This window comes from Suricata suricatta, chromosome 5 (genome assembly GCF_006229205.1).
Source record: "Suricata suricatta isolate VVHF042 chromosome 5, meerkat_22Aug2017_6uvM2_HiC, whole genome shotgun sequence".
Taxonomy (NCBI): domain Eukaryota; kingdom Metazoa; phylum Chordata; class Mammalia; order Carnivora; family Herpestidae; genus Suricata; species Suricata suricatta.
Genome location: NC_043704.1, coordinates 110002230 through 110029278, shown reverse-complemented (window position 1 = coordinate 110029278; position 27049 = coordinate 110002230). Strand labels below are relative to the sequence as shown.

At 36.1% G+C, this 27049-nt stretch overlaps 1 long non-coding RNA gene across 2 annotated transcripts; it reads right to left on the bottom strand.

Moving 5' to 3' along the window:
• Positions 1–553: 553 nt before the first annotated feature.
• LOC115292777 lies at positions 554–23410 on the bottom strand. 2 transcript variants are annotated; one of them, XR_003909125.1, is made up of 4 exons: positions 23222–23410; positions 5997–6238; positions 1626–1682; positions 554–767 (listed from the first exon to the last, which is right to left on the bottom strand). It is a non-coding gene; the product is annotated as an uncharacterized LOC115292777 (long non-coding RNA). The 2 variants fall into 2 exon arrangements; XR_003909124.1 differs by lacking the exon at positions 23222–23410 and adding an exon at positions 8430–8673.
• Positions 23411–27049: the final 3639 nt, after the last annotated feature.

The following is a 27049-nucleotide window of genomic DNA, read 5'->3' as shown; positions in this document are numbered from 1 at the left end:
CATCTGCCGTGGAGAGTGATGATTAATTCAGTGAGTTGGTTCGGTGGAGTTAGATTAAGACAGTTTAAATTGTACCTGCCAGTTTTACATTTCTTAGAAATGATAGACATATTTTCAAATCTTTTAGTTGTCTAATTTTTTTAGGGAGATTGTAACAATGTAGAGTTATAAATATAATCATGTTCTGGAAAGTGAGTTTAAAACATTGGCCAAAAAATTCTGAGAAAATAAAAATACTTTTCCCAGTATATGATTGGCACTATTTGAGTTAGGATGAGTTTTTCTAAAATGTTTTCTTGTCTTCAGGAGATTTTTAGCTATAGGCAGCTTACAAAAGTTGGCACAAAGTTTCAGGTTCCTTAATTAGATGTGCCACACTTGATATTTGTCTTACCTGGAAATCTGATGAACACAACCTCATGAACACATGGGCAGCTGTGAGCTACTGGTTCCTCTGAAAAAAATGTACCAGACAAGTGCTGTTTGATATCTGTAAATATTATCACCCTTTTTATTGTCGGAACTATCAATTACTGCACATACACAGTACGTCTGTCATCGTATTCTGTGCTTTATTTGTTAAAAGCTCATAAGGGAACTGAAGCATGTGAATTATTGTTCATATTTTGCAGATGGGGAAAGCTCAGTTGGTTATCACTTCTGAAAAGGCAGACACTTAACAGTTATGAGAATAGGATTAAAAACTGATCTTGTCGAACTCTTTTCTATTCAGTAGACATTTTTTCACCAGCATGTTAGTTGAAAATCTGGTTTAAAGTAATAGAAATCAATGTGAGTCAACTTAAAACATAAGAATTAATGAACAGGATAAAAGTTCATCTTATGAATCAGGGAGAGTAACCAGTCAGACTTTTTGGAGCAGACTAGAGTAGCAATTGGCAAGCCATTAGAAAGCCAGTCTATGTCTCTTGTCTTCTTTGCATTCTTTTGCTTTGTTCATATCCCATCCTCTACCCCTCCCCTTCTTCTTCCTGGAATCTCCTGAGTTTAATGGCTTTAGTGCTAGCGACACACAGAAAAGGCCTCCGAATCTCACTTTCTAATTCTCTGGAAGGAGAATCTAAATTTGATTGGCCCAATTTGTGACATGTCAGGTGTTCACCATTAATAAATCAATGAAAGCGGAGAGGAAGATTATATGTTACTAATATAATGGGAAATGGTGTCTCATCCCTGGAAAGACAGAAACAGTTTTCATAAAAGAGGTACAGCACAGACTGCTAGTAGCTCACCAAAATCTACATTTTCTTTTTGGAATACAGACTACATTTCTCAGTCTATTTTATAGTTAGGTATGGCAAAGTGATAGAGTTTTTACGTTTCCAGCCATAGGCTCTTATAAAACTCATTTACCAGTTACCCCCCCCCCCCCCCCCCCATTTAGGACTAAATAGAACAGAGAGAAGTTGGAAGCCATATTGTTAAGCTGGCAGACCTTCTGGGGCCTGGATTTCTAAGTGACTAGGTAGACTTGAGCTATATAGCCAAACTTCCCAAACTACACACTACTGTTACTTGGAAGATAAAAATCTTTCAGTCTATTTGAGTAATACAATTTGGGGTCTAACTTTTATATCAGTAAGGAGATCTCTCCTAAGTCATACCAAAGAGAAGTCTCCGGGGCTAAGACATACCAGGAGACATTGTCTATATCCTTAGACCTGTGGAGAATGAAACAGAAAATCACAAAAGAACTGTAAATAAGCTATAGCAATAAAATTTCCTTGAAGTCACCTATTTAATTTCAAATACTTATTTTACCATATCTATCAAATGACTTTGTGTATACAATATCACTTTAATTGTGGTTGTAACTGAAATCCTAATATTATCTACCATTCAGATTCATTTTGCTTGGTTTATCTTAATCATATATTGAGAGAATGGAGTCTACTTGTTTTCCCTTTTTCCTCTGGGCATACTTTCCAAGGCAACTCATTGTCAGATGTATATAAGACCATTCCAAAATACTGAGTATATAGTTTTGTATATAATGTTCTGCTTCACAATAGAAATACCAAGTTAATTCGGCACAGGCATTCTTCCAAAGGAGATTACTGTATAAGTGAGCAAAAGAGATACAGAACACTACAGTGATTAAATAGCAATATAAAAATTTTAAATGCCAAACATAAATATTTTCTTCATGTATTCAGTTTTAAAAAAAGGTTTCAAAAGTATGTATTCTGTGTCCTTCTTTTTTAGGTTAGTGTATTACATATATAACAATACATCATAAATGTCTGGAGGATTGGTCTCCCAAATATTAATAATGATTATTGTGAAAGGTTTACAGGTAATATTCGATAGTTTATTTTTATTCTATGTTTCTACTTTAACAAATTTGTATTATATTTATCTTTTCTTAATGGTTATTTTTTTAATGAGACAGAAACAGAGCACGAGTGGGGGAGGGGCACAGAGAGAGGGAGACACAGAATCTGAATCAGGCCCCAGGCTCTAAGCTTTCAGCACAAAGCCCGACGTGGGGCTCGAGCCCACTAACCATGAGATCATGACCTGAGCTGAAGTTGGACGCTTAACCAACTGAGCCATCCAGGCACATCAACAAATTTGTATTATATTTAAAGTAAAAATTCTAATGGAAAAATGTGTAGGCAAAAAGAGGCATTCTGTACATTCCTGATGAGTTAATTCTAGAATATTTTAAAAAGAGAGGTCAAGGAAAATGTCAAGTGGCAAGCTGTGTTTATCCTGTAATAGAGAGAAGGGGTAAAGGGAGATAAGATGGAAATTAATGGAACAACCACACCTAAGAACCCCTCAAATATTTGAACTAGGATACAGCCCATGAGAAGTTATTACATTCATGAATACACATAAGATTTTAATACTAGGTTAACTTAAAAGACACTTTATTCTTTTAAAGCTGAATTTCCCTTTTTATAAGTCAAAGGCATCTTTCATATTTTATTCTGGTCCAGGAGAGGGCAGACCGCCACACATAAAGAAATTTAACTTGACCTTGGAAAAAAATCATGCCTATGGCATGACCAAATCCTTACAAAAGGAAATGGCAACTCATCCTCAAAATATGTGTTGCTCTTTCTCTGTTATTTCCATTCCCATTTGTAGCCATCTTCAGACTCAAATGCTGCTTTCTGAATAAATTATTACTGCAATAAGTCTGGAGCCACAATTATTTTTCCTCAAAGGTTTGCACTTATTCTGATCAGATCTTTTCCACTTCATTAGTGGATCCCTTTGAAAATGAAAGTTTACTTCTCTTCTAAGGAAAACAAATAAAAATACTTTAGAAATAACTGGTCCTATATTTTTAAGTAAGCAAAGAAATTAATGCCAGAGTAGTTTACTTAAAAGAGAGGCATGATTGTATGAACATGAATAATTCAGTGGAAAAGTCCACTGAAATTAAACTCCTTGTAGGAAAACATTAAGCCTATTTCCAAAATATTTAATATTATTGAATATATTTTAACATTTGACCACCTATTTTAAAAAATTTAACAGATAAATTATTACCATGTTAAATTTTTTGAAACTACCAACTAGTTTTGTTAAATGTACCACAGAAGATAACTTAAATATATGATAAAATGGTTTGGTAACTATATTGTATTATATTTTGGGTGCTTCACCAAGATTCGCTAAGAATTCATCATCAGCTAATGTGCCCTTTTGCCATCTGGTTTAAATTGTGTTTGAGGCCAAACCCTAAAGTACAAAATGTCAGGTTGATATTTAAAATAAGTTCAAGGTTTTAAAAGTTATCCAAAAACTTATTTGCTTTTGCTTGTCTCATTCTCTCTTTAATGAGCTGATATTAAAATGACCTCCCATTATTAGGGTAAGGGCTTAAGAATTACAAACATATGTGCAAATTAGCATAGAGCTAAAACCTGAAATTAATGGGGACCCAAGGAAGAAGATGTTCCAGGACATTTATTTTTCTGAGGTTTTCTTATCTACTCTTCTGCTAGAGAACACTTAATTCGTAACTGAACAAATTACTCCAAAGATTTTACAGTGTATTATTATAAATAATTTTCAAAAACATTTAAAGAAACAAGTTAATATTCTCATAAACCCTAAAGAGATTAAAAGTGTGTGATGTATTTGATCATGCCAACATAAAGCTTTAAGTCAGTAATTATCCTGACCAAAACTGTCACTCTCCAAAGATTGGGTACAAATTATTTACACTCATTATACTCTATAATTGTTACTTATATCTCTATTATGTCATATGAGACAGTTTATTAAAAATCCCAGGTCCCCATGATATCACTCTTGAAAAACAAACATTTCTAAAATTCTGAGATGGGAATTTTTTTAAATCAACAAGATTAACTTTGAACTTCAAAAAGGAAAAAAGAAGCCACCATTCAGCCATTCTCCACCTCTGGGTGTAGTTCAGAAGTCACAAGAAAAGTGAAGCTAGTTTAGAGCCCTTGATTTATGATCAATTAGACTGGCTTTTGATGACTTATTTAAAGCATAAAACAAATATTTCATTATGTTTTGCTGAGTTTGATAACTCTAGCAATTAAAGGGGGACATGGTATACTACCAAGGCTCTCTGAACATATTCATTTTCACTCATAAGTGGAAAGCAAAGAAAACGAAACCTGTTTGCCACAAATGTATAGCTCATGAATTCACCAGTATAAGATGTTTGCTTCTTCTGTTGGTTCATGTATTTAGGAGCTAGATAGCTTCCCCCTTGCCCTGGCTTCATGGAATTTAAAGCATATCACCTGTTCTAGAGTTTTGATTTTCCTGCATTTATCAGCAATTATACCATTTTAAATCTTGAAGGAATCTTGAAGTTCCACTCACTCATTTTATGGAAGAAAACTAAAATTCTGGAAGAGCACATAATTCACTCTGTGGCCAGAATCAAGACTTTTTCACATTGAAATCAGACACACTAACTCAGTTATTTGTTTAGTAATAAAGGGTTCAAGAAAACTCATTGTGAACATTGTCACAAAGACTGCTATTTAGGCCGCAGGTAGGCTGACATGGTTAGCCCCAACCAACAGCCATCAAGTTCTCGTTAGACTTCACCCAGGACCAGCCACATTCCCTGAGCTTGGCATATGTCTTGTTTCCTGATGAAAGAGAAACTTGAGTCTTACCACTGAATGAATGGTGGAGATGGCCTATGCTCAACTACCTGTATTGGAAGTTCCATCCAAGTATTGTCCAGTAGAAACATAATCTAAGTCGGAAATAAAATTTTAAATATTTTCCTAGGAACCACTAGGAAAAATTTTTCGTTTTTAAACAGTAAAAAGAAATAGGTGATAATAGATTTTAAAATATGTTTCATTTGGGGCGCCTGGGTGGCTCAGTCAGTTAAGCACCTGGCTTTGGCTCAGGTCATGATCTCACAGTTCATGAGTTAGAGCCCCACGTTGGGCTCTGTGCTGACAGCTCAGAGCCTGGAGCCTGCTTCAGATTCTGTGTCTCCCTCTCTCTCTGCCTCTCCTCCACTCATGCTCTGTGTGTCTCTATCTCAAAAATAAATAAACATCAAATATTTCTTTAAACTATGTGTCACTTGGTGCCTCTGGGTGGCTCAGTTGGTTAAGTATTTGTTGATTTTGGCTCAGATCATAATCTCATGGTTGTGAGACTGACCCACATCAGGCTCTGCAATAAGCATGGAGCCTGCTTGAGATTCTCTCTCCCTTTCTCTCTGACTCTCCCTATTTGCTTTCTTTCTCTCTCTCTCAAAATAAATACATTTTAAAAAAGAAAATAGAATATGTTTTATTATATTAACTTATCCAAAACATTATTGTTTCACATGTAATCATTATAAAAAATTATTGTTAAAAAATTACTGTTGAAATATTTTACATTATTTTCATTATTTTTTCCCTATTTTTTCTAAACCTAGTATGTATTTTACACTCACAGGCCATCTCAGTTCAGACTGGCAGCTAGTGTTACGGACAGTTTGACACCATTACCTCTTCACTTACCTACACAGGCCCCAAATAAAAAGGAATGATTGAGTAACTGTGGACATTTTAGCAGATCAAGAACATTTTAACATGGAATGTATAAATAAGCTGGTGTTTAGTTTTTAGGTCACAGGAGTTCAGTGGCCAAGTGTGCTAGAATTCGAAACCCAGACTGGTTATCTTCAGAACCTCCTTGCTTTGTACTCAATCACATGTCCTTGGGCACATTGGTTGACCTCTTTGTGCTTCAGTTCCCTCACCTAGAAAATAGCAGAAGTAGATTGTTACCAACTTCATAGGGTTGTTAGAGGATTAAGTAAGTCAAGATGCCTAAGTACACAGAAGGGGGCTACGACATGTATTGGCAGTTGTTGTTGTTATTACTTATTATTATTATTATCATTACTTCTTTGGAATAATGATTTTTAAAGTGTGTTCCTTAGACCATCAGCATCACCTGCAAACTTGTTACAAATGCAGAACTACTGACTAAGAATCTTCATTTGAACACGATTCCCAGATGGATTCATATGCACATTAAAATATGGGAAGCAATGTCCTAGAGATGAAGCAGAGAAATTATAAAAATGACAAATATGATATCTGGGAATTACAATTTATGCTATAATTTGCAAGGAGAAAAACTAATGTCTTAGGGTTCTCCAGCGAAACAACTCTCTCTCTCTGTAGAGCTAGATGACAGATGATTGATAAATAGATGATAGACAGATAGACAGATGATAGATATAGATGATAGATATAGATGATAGATAGATGATAGATGATAGAGACATCTAGAGAGAAAGAGAAATCTTTAAGGTATAGGCTTTGTAATTATAGAGGCTAAGGAGTCCCACAATCTGTCTTTTGCAATCTGGAGGCCCAGGAAAGCCAGTGCTGCAATTTGAAGGGCTGACAGTTGGAGGCCTGATAGTGTAGATTCCTGTCCAAGTCTGAGGGCCTGAGAACCACGAGTGCCATGGGAAGAAGACTGTCCCAGCTCAAACAGTCAGGAGGGAGAGACAGGCACAGATACAGACTCACAGAGGCAGAAGAACATATCTCCCCTTCTTCCACCTTTTTGTTCTATTGGGGAGCCCAATCCACTCTACTCAGACTATCAATTCAAATGTTAATCTCTTCCTGAAACACCTTCACAGATACATCCAGAAACAATGTTTTACCAATTATCTGGGCATCCCTTTATCCCATCAAGTTGACATAAATTATCTGTCACTCCGGGAAGCGGAGAGGAATACATTAAGAAGAAAGCTGTAAAATACCAAAATACCAAAAGGAAATTTGGCATACAGACAAAAGCCTAAGGAATTCTAACTATGACAAACAACTTCAATTAAATTAATTTTGATGATTCATCACTACCAGAAAGACTGGTTCACTGTGACAGAAGAAATAAGAGAAATAAAAGGTAGAGAAGTCTCATGTCAGTCTTTCTGTGTCTTATAGCCCTTTTTGGTTATTAACAGCTAATGTTTGCAAAACAATTAATTGAAGATGTTACAGCAGATGATTTCCTCTCATTTTATAAACTAAGAGACTGAAAAAAATCATGGCTTTTTACATTAAAGAGAATAAAATGGGAGAGCTAAAATTGACATAACTTAGATCTTCATATCACATAAGTGCCTGTAGAATAATAATATTATTAACAGTAATAATAAAGGTGGCTGACATTGCTGAATTCCAGTACTTCAGGATGTGGCATAAGTTAACTCACTTATCATAACAACCCAATCAGGCAAGTGTTATTTTATAGATGAGGAAAGTGATGCACCGATATGATAAAGTACTTGCCCACCCCACCCCCTTCCCAAAGTTAAGAAGTCATTGAGATCAGCTCAATTTCAGGCAGTCTGGCTCCTGAAATTATATTTTTAACCACTGTCCCACACTGTATACTTGACTTCCTAGTTGGAGTAAGGAGTTGGAGGATGACAGAGATCTAGCTGTCCAATAAGGAGCTGAATAATAAATTTCCAAACAGTCCCTGACTCTATAAAATATTACTTGGGATTTTTTTTTAACCCCAAGCTCCTTCAGAAAATATTTCTAGGTAAAGCAGTATTTGGTAAATTGACATTAAAGTTAATGTTACATAGAAAACTGAATTTATATTCAGCACAAGTGAATCTTTTAAAAGTATAAGAGATTTGACTGAAAAATCTCGTCTATCTCAAATAACTAATAATAATAATACTTTATTGAGCCCTCACTTCTAAGAGTTAGATGTAGTGGGGATGGGTGCTGAGAAAAATTAACTTTGTTAACTAGTGGGTTTTCAGACTGTTCTGATATATTCAGTTCAGTAACTTCAAGTCCGAATAGATTATTACAATCTGAACTTCATTTTACGTAATCATATTAATTTTTATTCTCTGTACCCACAGCTCGGTTGGTGATTAAGGTGGATGTGCTAAGGAAGAAACTTACCTTCTGTCCAGCACACCTCTGTTAGTAGTAGGAGTTTCAGCTCCCTTTTGATCCTCACAGCTGACCTAGGATGCCACAGTGTGGCCAATGCCCAAATCCTAGTCCTTTTATAAGCCCTTTGTATTTGCTCATTCTTTAGAGTTTTCACTGATGTTTTTTCTGATACTGCAATCTTCCTCTTCTTCTCACTTACTGCCCAGTTGATGGTCCACCCTATAGACTCTTATTCCTGGGCTATTCTTGCTATTTCTGTGGACAGCTATTTTGTGGTACCTGCAAGATAAGATAGTTAATGCCCCCTGTGCCTTGGGCACTCTCTACCCAAAGGATCTATGAGAATAGATCCATGTTGCTTCAATCCACATCCTGTAGATTGACTTTAGGAACCTTATTACCTCTTCTCTCCCCTACTTCTCTGTAACCTGTAACATGGACACTAAAGTCTAGCTCTGGGCTAAGTAGCTTTCAGATTAAAAAAAAAGTTATTCATCCAGATGTAGTAGTAGAAGAGATCCTGATCATAATTGTATAGAAAACAGAGTAATAAATGCATCCATTACCCATATTCCTCTTGTGAAGGAGAAAGAAAGGAGTAGTTACATGTTCTTGAGCACTGTTCACCCCCAAATGTTCTTTCTCTCTCTCTCAATCTCTCTCTCTCTCCCTCCCTCCCTCCCTCTCTCCCTCTCATCTCTTCCTTTTAGTATAGTTGTCATAGAAGCACTGCTGTCCTTTAGCAAAATTTTATCCTGGAGTCTAAAGTCTTTTGTTCTTAGCCTTGAACTGTTTTCAGAGAAAACCTGCAAAAGAATTACAAACCCAAGAGGATCAGGAAAAGGTTTCAATAATCTTCCCATTCTTCCATTATCATAGCAAATACCCAAATCATAAAGTAAAACTCTAGAAATTTAAATATGAATGAAAGGAAATGGTTTTTACTCTTCAATAATATATCCTGAATTAATGTGTATAAATACTAATCAATGAAGATCAATTCTATGTCATGTGCAAAATGCTTTATTCCGCTGATTAAGAATATCAGTTATAAAATTTGAGAAATAAAACTAATGCTTGATCTAATCTATAATCTAATCTAATGTAATTTAATCTGACATTTGCTCTAATCTCCTGTTTCACAAAGATTTGGAAAGAGAGAATCAAAGAAATTATAAAGCCACCCCCCTACTATCAACAACTTTAGAGATTATTGTTATTATTATTCCTTTTATAGATGAGGACTCTGAGGCTTAGAATTAATGTTCTTGCTCAAAATTGTATGAAAAAAAGGAATTTCCTGAATTGTGACAATAATTAAAAATAGCTTGATATTGGCTCATACCGAAGATATCATGGTATTCATATGATCTCAACTTCATGTAAAAAGATACAAGTTTTTCAGTACATTTACTAAAGTTTGATGACTATTGCTTAAAAGTAGCAATAGACATAGCTACTCATGTATATTACAAGGTTATATATTGTCAAAGGTAAATACCAAAGAAGATGAATTCTAAAGAAAAATGAGGGGAAGCCAAATTGGAGAAGTTTCACAAAAGAAATCAAGCACATTTCCTTGGTGCCAAGATATTTGGCAACCTTCTCATGCAGGACTGCTTCTCATCCTCACTTCTCTCACCTCATCCCACAACATGTAGCCTCATAAATGCCTGAGCAACTATCTGAGTATTAACTTGTGAATTTTAAGTCTGCTCATGAAATCTAAGCAGAGATTATCTTGAAATAATAGAATGGTATCAGGCCTTTCAAAGTCTGACTATACATTATATACTAGGTCTCCTAGAATTGGTGTTGACCAGCCAGAGATGATATCTTCCAAGCCACTGAACTGTAGTCCTCTGATAGCAATATCTCTTGAGAAGACAGAGTCCTTAGAGAAAAAAAAATAATAATGTCTTTTGTAATTAGCTTAAGTGGCAAGAAGAAGCAAGTAGGACAATGCCCTGTCCTGAAATCATCCTATGTGCATTACAGATATAGTTCTGATTAAAATAGTTATATTCTGGCTTATATACCTCAGACTCTTGTGAATTAGCTAGAGTGGGTAACCATTTCTTCTGACTATGCTAAATCTGGGACAGTGAAAAGAACCTTTATCATAATTAGTATTGGGGCTGAAATTAAAACTATTTTAAGTTCTTATTTTCAAACTCATGTTGTTCATACGCTAGTGGTTCCTAATTTTTTTTTTTTTTTACTTCAAGGACCCCTTTGAAAATTCGATGAGAACTAACAGTGCAACATATGCCTAGGAAACAACAACAACAAAAAGACTGCCGTTTCAAGGGTTAGAACTTGAAGCTTATCCATAGACTCTCACTTAAGAACTCTGATCCTTAAGAGACTTGCCATCTGATTCAGGCAAGGATAATCACAAAATCGTCTTACAGAATGCTGTATGGCTTACACACATGTATGTGTACCAAACACACATATACACAGAGTAAGAAATTCCATTCTCAGAAAGAAACTGGAGGTTTCTTTTGTTTAGATAAGCCTAATTAGTGATGGTTTTGTGTGTACAAGTTTGGAAATGGTAGCTGGGTTAGAGGAAAATCGCCCTACTCATGAAGGAAAAAGAAATGTAAGTTGTCAAGGGAGATACCTAAAAGGAGGAACCTTCGGGCTATTGGCCTCTGTGAAGAAAGATCAGAAAAAACAAGGTCCTGGTAGTAAGGTGGCAGAGAGGAAGGTCTGGAGGAGAGACCAGTCAGTCCTTGGAGGGATGACCTGTTAGGCTGAGGCAGCACACAACCCTCACAGCTTAGTGCCTTACTTGTCTTAGCACAATGAAAAATGTTTTTCCACATATCACCCCAGGAGTCTGAGCAGCTACTCAGGTCAGTTGTCCTTTAAGTGGACACTTGCCAATATAGGGCACTTCGAACTTTTGTCTCTACTCTCAAAACAAAAGGTTTTTTCATGATTGCTATGCCTGGGGAAGAGAGAGTATAAGGTCTCATATCTGCAACAAACACATTACACTTTAAAAAAATTTTTTTAATGTTTATTTATTATTGAGAGAGGCAGACAGAGAAACAGAGAGCAAGCAGGGGAGGGGCACAGAAAAAGGGAGACACAGAACCCCAAAGCAGGCCCTAGGCTCTGAGCTGTCAGCACAGAGCCCGATGTAGGGCTCAAACTCATGAACCATGAGATTATGACCTGAGCCTAAGTCAGTTGCTTAACCAACGGAGTCACCCAGGTGCCCCAACATATTTTACTTCTATCACAGTGCCTTGACTGAAACTAGATCATGGACTCACCCCTACTTATGGGGCTTGGGAACTAAGAATTTCCACATACTCAGAATGAGAAGATATTAGTTCCAAAAATGTCTACTACAAGACATATCTAATAGAAGAGTCCTAATTTATTTGCTGGGGATAGCCACTGTTAAACTTTTCATTTGTCTCCCCTATGAACTCCTCAATGAAATATGTAATTTTTCTCATTCTTTAGAGGGACTCAGAGACGGGCTGAGCTCTACATATAAGTGCAGCACGAAGTAGGTATAGGAAGCCCTAGTCTTGGTACAGTTAGAGCACCGTGAGCAGAAGACGGCCATCCAATGATAGATTACCAGGAGACAGGCAGCTTCCATCATGGAGAACTGCCTGGCTTCTAGTCCAGGCTACATTCTGCAATTCTGAGGAAGTTTAGTGACTTGCCCATCTGTAAAATGAGTAAGCTGGATTTTATGACTCTCGTGTTACATTGTACAGCGCTGGTAATAGATGCAAAAGCAATTAAAGAAGAGGGAAATCAATTTAAGGAATAAAATTATTTTTGGCAGGTAACCTCATTTTTTAGCCTATCTGACCAATCCATTACTACTTCTGATGATCACTTCTATTAATGAGATTTTATTAGGTAAGATATATCAAAAAATCTAATTTTGTTTCCTAAATTATAACACTCAGCATAAAAAACATTCTTCAGCCGCATCAAGTGGGATACAATATTGACTCTAAGTGCATTTTATTTTCATTTATATTTAAAGAAAATATATTCCAACATGGGTAAAACTTTGCAGAATGTATTTATCTCTACATTTAGTAGATACATTTGAAATAATTGCAATTATAAAGGTGATCATACATCAGGTTTGCCTGGCACAGTCACAACAAAATTATGAATAGCCCCCAGTTTCATTCTCAAGTATGTCCCAGTTTGGACGGTAAATTATACATCACCCAGTGTGTATTCTATACGATTTTTAGTAACTGACTTTTGTATACCCTAAGCAGCAGGGCCCTTCCTTGCTATTATTACAATCAGACCCCAAATTAACTTAAGTCAAATACTTGGGGACACTCAGAATTCATGCAAAACATCCATTTATTTTTTATCTCTTAATTGTTCAACCCAGATAGAAGGTTTTCCATGTTCAGTCACCAACTGAAACAATCAAAATAAGTAATTGTTTTCTCCTGACTAATTTACAAAAGGAAATCCTCCATTTGAGGTGAATAATCATTTTTGATTTCTCTGGGGTAAGCAGAAGCCAGAAATAACAAACATTATCCTGTTACATTTTGACATTGGTCTGAATAATGTAGCAGATAGAGCACTGAGAAACAGGAACATAGTCTATAGATTTTCAGTCTTCTGTTACAAAAGAGCTCAGACTATTCTTTAGAATACCCCTTTTCTAATTCAAAGTTAATTTAAAAAATGGTTACGCTACCCTCAGTTTAAGGTTAATAGGGATCTTTCAATTACCTTCTTTATATTTGCTATAAACAAGAGTAATTTTAACTATTTTAGAAGTTATTACTTTTGTTTTTTTTATTTAAAATTCAATACATTTTAATTTTTTTCAAATAAAAACTCTTTAAAATTAAATCCAAGTTGGTTAACATATAGTGTAGTATGATTTCAGGAATAGAAATTAGTGATTCATCACTTATGTATAACACCTGGTGCTCATTCCAATAAGTGCCCCCCTTAATGCCCATCACCCATTTAATGCATCACCCCACCAGCAAACCCTCAGTTTGTTCTCTGTATATAAGAGTCTTTTATGGTTTGTCTCCCTCTCTGTATTTATCTTATTTTTGCTTCCCCTTCCCCTATGTTCATCTGTTTGGTTTCTTAAATTCCACATATGATTGAAATCATATAATATTTGTCTTTTCTGACTGACTTATTTCACTTAGCATAATACATTCTAGTTCCACCCATGTCGATGCAAATGGTAATATTTCCTTCTTGTTGATTGCCAGGTAATATTCCATTGCCTACATATACCTTATCTCATTTATCCATTCATCAATTAAAGGACACCTGGGCTCTTTCCATGCTTTGGCTATTGTTGATGGTGCTACTATAAACATTGAGGTGCATGTGCCCTTTTGAATGAGCATTTTTGTATTCTTTGGATAAATACCTAGTAGTACAGTTGCTGGGTCAGAGGGTAGTTCTATTTTTAATTTTTTGTCTTCAAAAAACCTCCCTAATGTTTTCCAGAAAGGTTGCACCAGTTTGCATTCCCATCAGCAGTGCAAAAGAGTTCCTCTTTCTCTGCATCCTTGCCAACATCTGTTGTTGCCTGAGTTGTTAATTTTAACCATTCTGACAGGTGTGAGGTGGTATCTCATTGTAGTTTTGATTTGTGGTTCCCTGATGATGAGTGATGTTGAGCATTTTTTCATGTGTCTGTTAGCCATCTGGGTGTCTCCTTTGGAAAAGTGCCTATTCATATCTTTTACCCATTTCTTCACTGGATTATTTCTTTTTTGGGTGTTGAGTTTCATAAGTTCTTCATAGATTTTGGATACTAACCTTTCATCTCAAATGTCACTTGCAAATATCTTCTCCCATTCCATTGGTAGACTTTTAGATTTGCTAATGCTTTCCTTTGCCAACCAGAAGCTTTTCATCTTGATGAGATCCCAACGGTTCATTCTTGCTTTTGTTTTCCTTGCCTCTAGAGACATGTCAAGTAAGAAGTTGTCGCATCTGAGGTTAAGAGGTTTTGCCTATTTTTCTCCTCTAGAATTTTGATGTTCTCCTATCTCAAATTTAGATCTTTCATCCATTTTGAGTTTATTTTTCTGTCTGGTGTAAGAAAGTGCTCCAGGCTCATTTTTCTGCATGTTGCTGTCCAGTTTTCCCAGCACCACTTGCTGAAGAGATTGTCTTTTCTCCATTGGATATTTTTTCCTGCTTCGCCAAAGATTAGCTGGCCATACATTTGTGGGTCTGTTTCTGGGTTCTCCTGTCCTAGTGTCTGTTTTTGTGCCAGTACCATGCTGTCTTAATGATTACAGCTTTGTAATACAGCGTGAGGTTTGGAATTGTAATACCTTCAACTTGGTTTTCTTTTTCAACACTACTTTGGCTATTCGTGGTCTTTTCTGGTTCCATACAAATTTTAGAATTGTTTGCTCTAGCTTTGTGAAGAATGCTGGAGTTGTTTTGATAGGGATTGCTAAAAATTCAATACATTTCTAATATTTCTTTAATGTTGACTACTTTTTCCTACAGTGCTCATTACTTGTGCTCCTCTAATTTACTGTTTTCTTTAGGGATCAAAAATTAGGTGAAGTAAGACCACCAAATGTTGGTAGTAACAACTCAAACATGACTCTCAACTATTGCCAAAAGCAAAATTTGTACCATCTGTGTATTTTGCTCTACAAAGTCTTATAGATCACCCTGAGGGACTCTACAGGTATAGAGATCTGTTAGTGCTCCCTCAAGGGTCTTGGCTGTTCTGTTTCATTAGGTATGTAGATTGGTTATGTTAGCATGAGCTTGATATATGGTCAGGAAAGGCTATGATGTTTTAATTATGCTCTTGGATCAACATTAATATAATTCAATAAAAATTTAGGCAGGAGACTATTAGCCATTTCATAAATTCACAATATTTCAATAGCAGAATTGCCCTATTTAGTTTACTTTAATATACATACATTGTTGGTAATTTTATGTAGAATACAGGAAAACTTCATTCATATACCCTTCATTTAGAGTTTGATATGATTCTGTTAATAAGTGCTGAATTGTGAAGCAACTGGGTGGCTTAGTTGGTTGAGCATCAGACTTTGGCTCAGGTTGTGATCTCTTGGTTCCTGAGTTTGAGCCCTGCATGGAGCTCTGTGCTGACAGCTCGGGGCCTGGAGCCTGTTTCCAATTCTGTATCTCTCTCTCTCTCTCTCTCTCCCTCTGCCCTTCCCCTGCTCATGTGCTTGCTCGCTCTCTCTCTCTCTCTCTCTCTCTCTCTCAAAAATAAATAAAAATAAAAAATAAAAGTAAATGTTGTTTTGTTCCACTTATGTAAAAGTTTTTAAGTTGGTTGGCACTGAATGCAGGTAAAGATACAATGATTCATGAAGGAAGCCACAGTGTAAAAGAACTTGGGTCCCCTCATTCACTGCCTCCCAGAGAGTCAATGGATACAAAAAGTAGAAGAGAGCCTGAGACTTTCTATTTAAAGGGGCCGTTGGTGGTAGGTGTATTGTTTTGAAACAAATTCCAGATGACAATTTATATGTAAACATTTCAGTATGTATTTCTAAAATAAGGATTCTTTAAAATATAACCTCAATTTTATAATACCTTAAAATGACAATAATTTGTAAACTCTACCAAAATTTCCAAAAGACTCATTAATATTTTAATATTTAGTTCAATTTTTTGAGCTCCAAATAAAGATCATATAATGCTATAAGTTACTACAAGTCTCTTAATCTCTTTTTCTATTTGCAAATTATTTGTTGATTAAAAAAATAGCAAGTTATTCACATTCCATAGAGCATCCTGCACTCCATATTTTGTTGATTATATCCTCTCATGTCATTTAACATGCTCATTAACTCTTAGTATTCATCAACCCTTTGGTTAAAATTAGGTATAATTTATATAGGAAAAGTGCATATGTTTTGTTTTTGTTTTTTATTTATATGCTTATTATCATGCTTTGGGGACTGGGAACTGACCCCCAAGTTTCTTATTCTTAGTACAGGGTCCTTTCCAATACATCTGTGGATATCTATTAATGTGTACTTATTTTCTTATTCATTGTTTGGATTTCACACAGAGAGTGACTTGGAAAGTATCAGGAAGAGTATAATTTAAGGGACAGGAGAGAATTGTAGGGTGAGCTATCACAGAGTAGTTCTTCACATTGGGACATAATGAGTTCACATTACATGAAGACCTCTTAGTGACCATGTCAATAATTTTTCATCATCATACAATAAAACACTGAGGCTACGCCCAATAGCAGGTTGGATAACACTGCTGAAAAGGGCATGTTATTCACAGTAATTTTAGCTGTTTAACTTTGGTGCAATTTTTTCCAGACATTATTTTATAAAATATGACCTCTTCAATTAATGAGTTTGTGTTTTGTTCTGACAATTTCTAAAATATGGCTGCAGAGAAAGAAAGCTAAGGCCCTTAGGCTTCAGGACTTAGAAATATTGTGGTTTGAATATGAAAATCTTTGATTAAAAATCTATAAATTCCCATCTCTGCTGATTTGAAGATTTAAAGGCAGATCTTGTTTATGCCCTAGCTACATACATAGGAGTAAGGTAATACCTGTGTTTGTTGTTAACTGTTCTGTTTTTTGTTTTTTTTTTTTTTCGGCTTGCTTTTTAAAAATTTTGTTGGTATATCAAGCCTGTAGAATTTGGAAAAAGAGCTTGGAATTTATACACTTGTTTTAATACTCATTATAGAATGTGGATAGCCACAGTAATAGTAGAACTCTTAAAATATATTTTAGAAGCCCTTACTTGTCATTTGCTTTGTTAATCAATGAAATTAAACTGCTATCATATGATTCCTTTTCAGTTGCTGTTAAATTTGGAAAATTTACTGGATCATGTGCCAAATGACCTGAGATTTGGCTTTGATATTCACTAACTAAAGTAAACTAACTGAGAGGGGCACTTTACCTCATGATATTGCTGGTGACAATTCTCATGGGTCTCCTGAGTTTCTGCATGTTTTGGGAGCAAAGGTACTGAAGCCTTTGTTGAGCTTTGAAAAGATTATCTTTCCAAGGATGTTTGTGTAGTGAGTAGCCTTGGAAGTTAGAGGTGGAGCCTTCTTCCAGAGCAGAGAGCAAATTTGTTTTCTCACCAGTATAATAAATATGTTTTCCTCTGAACAAAAGTTGGACAGGATGCTTTACAACCCATTATAAAATAGTAAAATTCTCTAAGCTTGGGACTTCTAAACTGTGACACCAAACATGGCCCCTCTGGGACAAGTAGTTTGATATAAATATGAAGTTGATTCTTGCTATGTTGTGAGTAATGGATTATTTTTTCCTGACCCCCAAGTCTGTGATTTTTGCCATTTTCCATAATACTGTGGTGGGTTAACTCGCTAGCTTGCAAGCGGAGTAAAATCTTCACATTTTTTTAAACAGATACCATAACTTGCTTATCTTCAGAATTAAGGAATTGGTCTGTGAGCTGGTTTAAATTTAGTTTTTAGTTCTGATTTGACATAATGTAGAAAGAGTCTTGTTTGATGTCCTCAAAGGATTACAATCTTCTGAGGTTGAAAATGTAAGGAAGTGTGGCTGGCTCTGCCCCTGCAGCCCAAGTGAGACTCAGTCATCCTCACTGTAACAGTGAGCTGGGTGGAGAACTGAATGGGATGAAAAGTGACATAAAAGAGCAACTGTATGAAGGCATATGTTCACCTTATCTGCTGGCAGAAATGGAGAGACCAGAGACTTCTATCTGCATGATTGTAAAGCCCAGAAAGTGAAGCTAACCTCCATGGAATGGAATCTGATCCCAGTGGAAAGAGGAGCTACAAGAGTTATTGTCACAAAGGCCACTGAAATAGGGAAACACAAACAGAGCTGCTCATGTCTTCAGTGACAATAAAACAGGATGACAGCGGTGGGAATTCTTTCACTACTGCACAGCATATCCCTCTCCTTGGTACCGGGAAGGCTCAGTATGATGCATTTCAGAATTACCTAGAGCAGCTGCATCAGAGCAGCAGCAGGGACCATGATGCTCAACCAAAGATGGATGTTCCCAGCGGACACATCGGCACCAGAGTCAGGCTGGTGGCGAACAGAGGATGTTAGTTGGAGAACCAGCTTTTAGTGCACACAGTCACAGAAGCAACCCTGGGCACTACAAAAAAACTTGTTTGACAGGCAATTCCCAGGGTATTGAGTTACTACTTGATTGATTGAGACAAAATATGAAGCAATTTTCATCATTATCATTCATGTGACCCCCTTTATACTTCTGGCTAGTGAGGCGTGAGCAAACACAAGTTATACAAGAAACACAGTAAAATATGATGAGTGTTGTAACAGAAGTTAGCATTATGAAAACACAGAACAAAATATTTGAACTAGATCTTGAGAGCTAAATAGGCTTTTATTATTTTGCCAATCAAATAAAAAGAATTCTTTACAGAGAAACTATCACAAAGGCATAAACTCTGGATTATGTATTTTAACTTCAGGGTTTTTTGCAAGAGCCAAATTATGAGCATTTTCAAGATTGAATTGCAAGTACCCAACTAACAGTCAAAGATACATTCGAAAGATACATTTCAGTTGTACATACCTGAATTTCTCATGTCAAAAAATTATCTACAGCAGTAGGGTTTCATGCTTTGCGAATTCAAGTTCTGTTAGTAAAATAATCACTTAAGCTATGTCCTTGGCACTGTCTGTTCCTATAGTGAGTATATATGTATGCATATATTCCATGCAAGTTTGCCAGTAAATAAAATCTTCCTTTTTTCCAATATTATATATCATAATACTCTATTTTTCAATTCATATTTAACCAATCATTGATTTAATAAATAGAATATAATATATACATAACTTTAAGAAAATAATTTCTCACATGTTAAATATTCGCCTCTATTTTCAGCTTCTAATCATCAAGCAAGGTCAGTTAGGATAGTTTAAAGGAATACATGTTTGAAGTTTCTTATATTTAGGCAGGCATTTGAAAGCAATGAGAGAAACATCTCTAAACAGTTTCTTCATTGTATTTGATAGAGAATGTGGTGTAGATGAATACGCTTTTGTGGGTCTCTGTGGTTTGATGTCCTAATTTTTTTTTTTTTTTTGGTCTCAGAGTGATAAAAAAATCAAAGTACAATATAGCCTAGAGAAGTGAGGCATTGCCAAGTTTGAAAAGTTCTAAAAGAGTTTCTTTTTGTTTCTCATATCTTTTTTGATCTTTTATATGGTGGTTTGCAATCTCTTTTATTTGTTTACTGTAAGTGTCACAGCATTATCTTGTAAGGAATATAATAAATTATACTTTATACTACATTGCTGAAAACTATCCTTGATATGTTAAATCATCCTGTCCATTGAAATGAAGAATTTTTTTTTAAAGGGATGTGACTTTAAAGTCAGCTGATACAAAATATCCAGCAGCATAAATATTTCTTTTGGGTGAGACTATACCCAGTGTTCTATCCTTGACATTGACACCTGCAGTTGTTTGCAAACAATTGCTCCATTATGTCCATGACACTATAATTCAAGGTAAGATATGTTGGAAGATGATGGCAATAATATCTCCCATACCACATTCTCTTCTTACCCTGTGGCTCTGACATTCTTCCCACTAATAGGGAAGGTCTATATTTATTTCCCTTAATCTGGGCAGGCTGGGAAAACAGTGGAAGCAATGGCATGTGACTTCTGAGACTAGGTTTTTAAAAGGTCATACACACTTTGCTTGTTTCCTTTGGGATCCTCACTCTTAGAATGCAGTTACTATACTGTGAGGAAACCCAAGAGGTCAGATCGTTCTGAGATGTCAGCTGACAGCCTGCATCCACACACCAATCGAGTAGCTAAGTGAACCTTCAGGCCACTCTAAACTACCATTCTCAAGTCATTTCCCCTAGCCATCAGGACCTGTGGCTGAGAATTCAAACATGCAGTACACTCAAGCTATCACTACTGAACTCTTAAAATTCCTAACCCACAGAACCCTGAGCATAATAAAATTTTTTGTTTTATGTCATTAAAGTCAAAATTGTTTGTTAGGCAGCTATAGTAACTGGAATAATATGTTGTCCCTAGAACCTGAATTTTCTTTTAATAACTCCCGATCCATCAGTCTGCATTATTGTACATGAACATTTTCACTGTTTGATTTTTTTGGTTTATGGGACAGATTCTAAAAGCTCTTTTCTTTAATTTGATCTAAATTCTTCCTCATGGCCATGATGAGCTTTTGCAATAATCATAAGTACGTAAGAATATTCTGAGCGGACAGAACTGCACGTGTAAAAACCCTGAAGTAGAAACAAGTCTGGAGGGTCTGAGGAACCAAAAACTGGCATGTGGAGCGTGGTGAGAGAGAAGAGTGGTACAGGCGCGTCAGAGACCCCTCAAGATAGAGAGCAGTACGGACATGACGAGGAACTTGGAAGCCATATTCTCACTTTTAAAGATCACTGCAGCACAGAGAATGACCAGTAGACTTGAGAAGGAATGGCAGATCACAGTCAAAGACGAGAGGACTTGAACAAGCATGCTAGCAGCAGGGCTGGAGCAAAGGAAATATATTTGGGGCATATTTTGAAGACGGGAATTACAAGAATGTGACATACTGCATGACTGAGACAAGGAAATGAATTAAGGATTATACCTAGATATTCAGCTGAAATAACTAGATGGATTGGGAGGGAAGTTACCAAATTGGGAAAAAGTTATGGCAAAGGAAAAGAATTGAGGCAGACGTATTCAAGAGTTAAGTTGTAGAGATTTTTTTGGGAGGCGGGCAATTCTGCTTTTAAATTTTAAATGAAAACAACCAGACAGTGGGTTGATCTGATCAAAATTTGGTCAAAGGAAGGAAGGAAGGGAGGTAGGAAAGAAGGAAGGAAGAAAGGAAGGATTAGCCACAATTTTCCAGGCAGACTGTATTTCTTGTCATAGTTTCTGTCTATAAAATACATGGGCTCAATGAATACACCAAATTAATTCAAAGTGGTACTGTTACTCCAGTACTTTTATGTGCTTCACATCTCCATTCTCATCAGCTGGACTTCCTTTCTCTACCATACAGTAATAGAATGAAGATCAAGATGTCTACAATGTTAAATAATCTTAGAAAAAATATAAATAAGAATGTGTCAAGGCTGATTAACTATCACAAGATGTTGGCAGAGTTCAAACATTCTTGGGAAGGAGTACTTGAAGTTGCTAAGGTCAGAAGCCCTGGCAAGGGAATAAAATTGTAGACAGTGTGGAGTAATTTTTCAGTATTTGTGACTAGAATAGGGGTAATTCATAAACAGGAGCCTCCCCTCTAAAGAATTTTAGTCTTGGCATCCTTTTGTTGGAAAAACTAGATACTTAGGGGTGTGCCCTTTAAAATACTAAAATCTTCCATTTGTGGAAAGTTTGGTAGTACTATTTGGAAATAATTATTCTTATGTGGAGGAAAAAAATGGAGAGAGGTATAGTTCTCATTGCTGTCTCAAAAGTAAACAAAACAAACAAAAACTAATGATATAGGTATGATTCAACTGAGTGTTACTTTCTCTTTCTACAAATACAATTGCCACACTTTCTGAGAGGAAGATGTTTAAGACTCTTCTTTCTTATATGGTACAATTGTCATGTAAGAGAAAAATCCACTCTTAATCACAGATAAGTGAACCACGCCCTCAGACAGACTGTCCTGTGTCATATTGTAGATTTTAGCACTGGTTGTCTGACTCACACATCCAGACCAGTGTTGATTGCCTTAAACAAATGTTTCTTTGGTTTTTTTTTTTTAAGTTTATTTATTTCAAGAAGGACAGAGAAAGAGAGCTGGGAAGGGCAGGGAGAGAGGGAGAGAGAGGTTCCAAGTAGGCTCTTCATTGTCAGCCCGATGTGGGGCTTGAACTCATGAACCGCAAGATCATGACCTGAGCCAACACCAAGAGTAGGATGGTTAACTGACTGAGCCACCCTGGTGCCCTGCACAGGAGTTGTTTCAGCTTAGAACTGTGTTTTGTATGTGTGTATATATGTTCTCATATACACATGCATGCACAGGCATACAAAATCAGTATGCTTTTTAGACATCAAGTAGAACATGACCTAGTAACTGTTCAGGAATTACAGCATTTTTTTCTCTAACTCCGCGTCTCCCAGTGCTTTAAATTATGAGCTCGTAATTTAAATCCAACTAAAAATTGTAGCTAGAAACTATGTCTATCTTAGCACTTAGGGGCACCTGTGCAGCTCAGTTGGTTAAGCATCTGACTCTTGATTTCAGCTTTGGCCATGATTTCATGGTTTGTGGGATGGAGTCCTGTGTCAGACGTGGAGCTGAAACAGAATCTGCTTGGGATTCTCTGTCTCCCTCTCTTTGCCCATCCCCTGCTTATGGGCTCCTTCTCTTTCTGAAAATAAATATATAAACTTAAAAAATATATCTTAGCATTTAGCTCAGTTTAGTACCTAGCACATATTAGAACCAAACATGTGTTGAATTGAATGCAATTTTTTCTTTTAGCTATTGCCTCTTTCTTTTCTATTTTTCCACACATCTTGCAAAAGCAACTTTCTCTCATTCATTATTTATCCATTTTTAGGCAACATCCTTCTCATTCTATTGAAACTGTCTATATCTAACAAAAGTGAACAATAATCATTCTTTTGGTTAATTCAATAACCTTTTATTAGCCCTCGTCCTGTTTGGCCTCTGGGTAATATTTAGCAGAGTTATCCATATCTCATATTTGAAATTCCTTTTTCCTTTGAAATTTGTATGGCTTTTGTCAAACTACTTCATACTTACCCTATTCCTGCAAAACTTCTCCCTCTTTACGTTTGCCATTAAATTTGTAGTTCCAAATGTTTTCTCCTTAGGCCTATTCTCATTTCACCATACTGGCTCTTTCTGGACATTTTCATCCACTCTTAGGGCCTCAGCTCCCAGATCTATGATGATGGTGTCTAATCTATAAGCTAGTCTTATCATTGTTTTCTGAATATTTTTCTTTGTATATTGAACATCTCCATTCAAACGTAGTATGATACTACTTAAAGAAGAAAACAACAGACATAAGCTTTGTCTAGCTTATGCAAAATCAAGGGAAGAATGAGGTGGCTTACTGGAGTGATTACTGGGGAATTTCAAGGAGCCTATGAGATGGAAGGTATGGCCACCACAAGAGGCCAAAGACCTGAGAGAAACTCAGGAAATTTCTTTTTCTGTCTCTCACCTGTACCTTTGAGTATCTGTTTATGCCTTCTATCACACTGGCAACCAACATTCTATATTCTGTAATACAGAATTCTTTAATACACATTCTGTTGAAATGTGACAACTAATGGTCACCAAGTTTACATATTCTCAGTTTCAGATCATCCAGAAGGAGAGCTACTTTGCTTTCTCTGTTCTGAAGAAATGTAGACTCTTAGTGGCCCATCATAGGGAGATATTACCCCAACCAGTCCATTCTGGGCACAGGAAAAGTATCCATCCATTACACAGATGATGTCTGCTTCAAAACCATGTGATGTGAGAAGAGACCTGTGTCAAAAACAGGAGATAAGTGAAGTGATAAGATTTGCTTGGCTAGAATAAATAATAGGTTTTTAATACGAATACCCCCTTGGCAGGTGAAACTCACATGCCAAACTCGTTATTATCCACCAACACAGCCATTTCTCCTGAAAGAAAGGGGACGAGATCACCAGATCTCAAGGTAGAAATTGCTGAATTGTCTTTGACTTGCTCCTAACCATCGATATTCTATCTTTTTCTAGGCAGTCAGTTTTACCACTGAGATATCCCAGGGCTGCATATTTTCCAGGCCTATCACCACCATCCACTCATGGCCCCTCATCTCCCTGCCTCCTCTCTGGGATCTGCGACTTTATCATTTGTTTCTCCAATCTTTTCCATATTAGACTACAAAGATAGACCATATCACATCTTTATTTAAAAACCATTGCAGGAGCACCTGGGTGGCTCAGTCGGTTAAGTGTCCAGTTTTGGCTCAGGTCATGATCTCATAGTTTGTGGGTTCGAGCCCCATGTCAGGCTCTGTGCTGACAGCTAGCTCAGAGCCTGGAGCCTGCTTCAGATTCTATGTCTCCTCTCTCTCTGACCCTCCCCTGCTCACACTTCTCTCTCTGTCTCTCAAAAATAAAATAAAAAAAAAATAAATACCATTGCAACCTATAGAACAGAATTAAAATGGCCTAGTTTTATCGGGCCACTCCTCAACCAGAGAATCCCACCACTATCTATAGACAACCTTATTTAATTTCAGAAATTATACTTATTTATTCAATCTCCTGGACTTTTGTACAATCAGTTGTAACTAACCTCTTGTTTCTTTGGCAAAATCTTTCTCATTTTTCTGGATTGACCTCAAGACCGAATTCAAATACTATCTTCTCTGAGAAGACCATCTTGACACTTTACATCACCACGGAAATTAATTTTACCTACCTGACCTTACTTAGTATAATCCTTTTAGTACCTCATGGTTTTCCTATAGTTTTTCATTTGTTTTCTATATTAGCATTTGGACAATTTAGTGCATTTTATATTTTCCCCTTAAGAACTTCCCTTAGGGTCTGGTACAGAGAAAGAATATATGAATATTCCTGAATGAAAAATAAGAATATTTTCAACATTGACTATAGACTTTAAATGGGCTCCTTTTTGGTATGTACATTTTCAAATTATGAAAAACCTATTTTAAATTGGATGTCTTAGACAAGTTATTCAGCTTAAAAATTGTTATTGTGTTTTTCTTTTGTGATCTATGGCATGCTTTATACCAAGCTGTTTACTCTGTAGAGCTGAGATGACATAGAAACACATAATACTATTGTAAGTCATGTTATAAATGTTAGAGGTACAGTAAAATGCCTATAGGAAAAAAGAGAAAGGAAAGATTAATTTTGGTTAGAAACCAGTGTCACAAATGAAAGCATATAAAGCAGAGGGAGATACAGTCTCAGATGGCACCCAATATGGTCAACTAAATGAACCCTGTGTTTTTTAAAGAATTCTGCATAATTGTGGTACATAGTGTACAAATTCTGTCCTCTAACTCCTAAACTATTTTTGTTAATTTACAACCATACTCATGATTTATAATGCTTGTAAAAACTAGCCTAAGATAAACATTCTCAAATACACAAACACTCATACGTACATGACTGCCAGAGGTGGTCATTTCATTGGCTGAACTTTTAGTTCTCCAGTTGGGTTAAAGGAGAAGACTAACATGTGTTAAAGTGAGGGTTTGCTAAGGCTTAACTCTGGGTGTCAGATTGCCTATATAAAGCAGTAAGTAAAATACCAAGCCAAGACAAAAGTGTTTGTTCTTCACTTAGGCTTCTAACCCCAGGCATCATGTACTTAAGAGCAAGCTTAAAGGCAAGCCTTTGGAGAATAGAGCATAATGTTGGCAAGCAAGTTATTCCCAATTAAGCAAACTAAATCTTAAGAACAAAACTACAATACATGGTCAGAGAATGTGAGAGAACAAAACCCAAAGTGGATGACGTCTTGTTTTTCTTGTTTCGTTGCTTTCTTCTTCATCCCGCTCATTAAGAATTGGCATTAAATGCTCTATGGGTTATGATCAGAAGTGCCCAGAGGATGTGGGCCTGCTGGAAGAGAAATCTCCTTGCAGCCTCCTTGGGTTTGCTAGCAGCTGCTGGAATGAGTAGTCTGTGCTTCTAAGGAAAGGCTAGTCGTCAATATCAATTCATGTAGTAAATATTACTTAAGGGAATGGAAAGAATGGCATCTTGACATTTGTTTCACCGAAAGCAGGTCAGTTGGCTAGACTTGGGAAGAATTTCTGAATTTTACTTCAAAACAGGACAAAAACTATGTCTTTTCAGGCTGTCAAAAATGACTACCAAAATAAATAATTCCGTAATATTGATTTTGCTATCAAACATTTGACACATGATACTTCAGTTTCTTATTCAAATTCCCTATTGTTGTGCTCTATTATTTTCATTTGTATTATCTTGAAAATGCAGTTTTAGTTCATACATAATGAGTGACTAATAATATATAGATATATTCCTAACTGCTTTCATTCTCCGTTATTCATAGCATCCATTCCTTATTTACCTAGCAGGGTAAAGATCTCTGGGGAATGAGATGACCTTTTCATCCAAGACCAGTAAAAGATGAAAATGCATTTTATATGAATAATCTATGTATCAGAATTCTATCAAGAATCATCCCAGAAGAATGATTGTTATTTGTCCAGTACATACCAGTCCGGCATAGTGGTCAACATCTGATATCAGCATGTCTTAGGACCCTGATGAATAGGTATAATGATTAGAATGGATATGGATAGAGATATAGATACAGAGATAGATAGATAGCTGTTAATTATTCTTTTTTTAATAAACTAATTTTCAAAATTAACAGGAAGAAACTGTGGAAATAATATTCATATTAATATGTGCACTAATTAATATGTACACTAATAGCTTTCATTTTTTGTGCCTGCTTCTCTAACCTTGTCCTCCATAACATCACCCAAGCTATGATTCTGAAATCATGTGACCTTCCCTTATCATTTCTCAGAAGGAGACTTCACATGTCATTTGTTTTACCTAATCTGTTAAAAAT